The sequence below is a fragment of the Otolemur garnettii genome, unplaced genomic scaffold (genome assembly GCF_000181295.1).
Source record: "Otolemur garnettii isolate 467f Iridium unplaced genomic scaffold, OtoGar3 scaffold00013, whole genome shotgun sequence".
NCBI classification, from domain to species: domain Eukaryota; kingdom Metazoa; phylum Chordata; class Mammalia; order Primates; family Galagidae; genus Otolemur; species Otolemur garnettii.
In genome coordinates this window covers 9,011,267-9,014,350 of record NW_003852408.1, presented here as the reverse complement: position 1 = coordinate 9,014,350, position 3,084 = coordinate 9,011,267, and the positions used below count along the sequence as shown (strand labels likewise).

The following is a 3,084-nucleotide window of genomic DNA, read 5'->3' as shown; positions in this document are numbered from 1 at the left end:
TTAAAAAAAAAAAAAAAAAAAAAGAGTAATGGGAACTGAGAAGTAAGAATTCTAGTGAGGAGTAAATACAAGTCCCGCTGGTGGTGTTGTCAGTGAGCCCTCTTGGGACAAATGAACACCACGAAAGATCATTTTTCTCCCCTCTGCCCGAGCCCCTCTACCCACACGAACTGCTGGCCAGGACCCCAGACCAAGCCTCAGAGCGGTTTCAGGGCTCATGATGGTAATACACTACTGCACCCTCAAACTAGAATTAAACTGCCAAAAAACCCCTACATGCTTATTACAATTCATTCAAGCCTTAGACAATAAACTTGATATGCAGGGAGGGAGAGGGTGTGGCGGGATCTACGGGTTCATAGTTGGGTTTCTCCACCCTCAGCCTCCTCAACTCCTTTGCCCCTTCCCTACTTCTACGTACGGCAATGAGATCACAATGAATGTGGGAAACTTTCTTGACCTGATTTAGGAGAACAGCGCACTCATGCCTTTTCAAACTAAAAGGAATCCTGACAAATGGCTTCACAATTCAGTTTGGTAAATTCTCTCTCTCAAGTCACATTTAAAATCATACACTTGAGCCAGGCACTGTGGCTTGTGCCATATTCCTAGTACTCTTGGAAGCTGAGGTAAGTGGATTGCTTAAGCTCAGGAGTTCAAGACCAGCCTAAGCCAGAATGAGACCCCGTCTCTAAAAAAAAAAAAAAAGCCAGGCATTGTGACGGGCACCTGTAGTCCCAGCTTCTGGGGAGGCTGAGGCAAGAGGATTGCCTTAGCCCAAGAGTTTGAGGTTGCTGTGAGCTATGAGGCCACAGCACTCTACCAAGGGTGACATAGTAAGGAGCTCAAAAAAAAAAAATACACGTTTAAAACAAATCCTCAATTATTTTAGCATGTCTATCTCACTGCATGTAAATAGCATACGTTATGGGAACTGGATTTGTAACACAAAAAGATGATTATTCACATTTCCAAAGGGGCTGCCAGTTGAGTTCCTCTTGATGGGTGATTTTCCTATGTGGTTCACAACTGTGGTTTTCAGAACTGCGTAGACTCTGTGAATCAAGACACTTGTATTTTTATTACGTGTCCTTTCAAACATCACCCTGTAAATCCTCACAGCTATCTTCTTAAAGGAAAGTTAAGTCATCAACAAAATCCTCCTTCTTCCGTCAACCCTGTCAACCATTCAACAGTAAATTCTTCCCAGTAAGATTTTTTAAGCACACTGGGCTCAGAGCCCATGGGATTCCTGAAGCAATCGCCCTAGCCCTGCTTTCCAAAGGAGCGATTTCTAAAACAAAGGCAAGATGGCGAAGTCCACAGTTGATTCAACAGTACGATCCAGACACATACACAGCCCCAACAGGAACCAGGTATGAAATCTCTGTGCTAGACATCAAGACAATGGAATCAAGAACGAATCTCTGGAGTCAGGAACAGAGCAGGGAGAAAAATAGACATAAACTGACCCTCAAAAAGGGTCTCCCCCTACTTACCATGGGAACAGAGGAGAGGTAATGGCTACAGGGCACTTACAAGGGGCAAAGCTGCTCAAATCACTTTCAGGGTACCTGTCACAACTCCAGGACCATGATCATAAAATGTTTTAGACACCTTTACTCACTTAAAAACTGAGAACCCCACCCCAAAGACCTTTTTGTTTATGCAGGTTATATCCACTGATATAGATATCCACTGCATTAGAAATTAAAATGGGAGAAATTATATATTAATTCATTTAAAAATAATAAACATATTACACATTAACATAAATAACATTTTCATGACCAATATTTTCCACAGCAAATATACATATGTATACATACATACACACACACATATATATATGAGTGACATTGTTTTACTTTTTTTTTTTTTTGAGACAGAGTCTCACTATGTTGCCCTCAGTAAAGTGCCATAGCATCACAGCTCACAGCAACCTCAAACTCTTGGGCTTAAGCGATTCTCTTGAAGCAATTCTCCCAAGTAGGTGCCCAACACAACACCTGGCTATTTTTTGTTGTTGTTGTTGTCATTGTTGTTTAGCAGGCCCGGGCCGGGTTTGAACACACCAGCCCCGGTGCATGTGGCTGACGCCCTAACCATTGTTTTACATTTTTGCAAATCTCCGTAAATGCTAACCTACTAGAAAACAGTTGGACTCTCCTGTCTGCTTCTGCATTCAATCTGCACTGCATTCAATCTGCACTATCTCAACTCATGTAGGCTCAAGAAAACTTTATTGTAGTCTTTTGAGAATGAGAATTAAAAGGGCAAATTAGTGTCTTAGTGATATTACAAAAATAGTTTGGACTTTGCAAACTTCCAGAAAAGGTCTTGGGGACTCCTAGGGGTACCCAGGCTACACTTTAAGAACCTTTGCCTTATGACTTAGGAGCAATTATCTCCAGTTCACAGATGAGCAGAGTGAGACATAGGTCCAAGGCTGCACTGCTAGCATAGCTCAGAGCAGGTAAAAACCAAAGAGCATAATACCTAAACTCATGTGGTTGTGGCAAGGATTGAACGACATCCCGAACGTCAAGAATCAGACATCCTGCTTGGCTTGTCACCAGTGCTCAGTAACCTCAATATTGCCCACTGTGAGAGCCAAGTGGAAAAGCTGCAGAAATTCCCACACTTCTGATCAACCTATTACAGAACACCAGCAGGAAGAGCTGAAACTACAGCAGGTGCTATCCAGCACACGAGGAGCTTACAGAACGTGCTCCAGCCCACAGGACAGAAGCCTCTGATGACTCAGATCAGAGCCTTATTCCACCCTCCATTAGGCAAACGACACTGGTGGCCTGGGCACACAGTCACCTTGTTCCTTGGGAAACCTGAGCAAGGCAAGAATGCTGCCCCATTATTTACCCATCCTTCTTGCATCATGCTGTATTCAGGAGGAACTCTCACCAAACGCAGGCGGAACCAGCACTGGTGGTCTGCCTGACCCATGCTCAGCACTCCACAGTTGTCCTTGCAACCATCCTTCTTAACCCAAGTGTCCCACCTGCTCCTGCCTGCTGGGGGGTCACTTGAGTGCATCCCACAGAGTGCAGATCAATTCTCATCTGC

The 3,084-nt window shown here is 43.9% G+C and overlaps 1 protein-coding gene across 1 annotated transcript in view; it reads right to left on the bottom strand.

Moving 5' to 3' along the window:
* The window catches only part of AP1S3 (adaptor related protein complex 1 sigma 3 subunit), a 76,510-nt gene that overhangs the window by 72,454 nt on the left and 972 nt on the right, over positions 1-3,084 (bottom strand). The gene's annotated exons all lie outside the window — the stretch shown is intronic.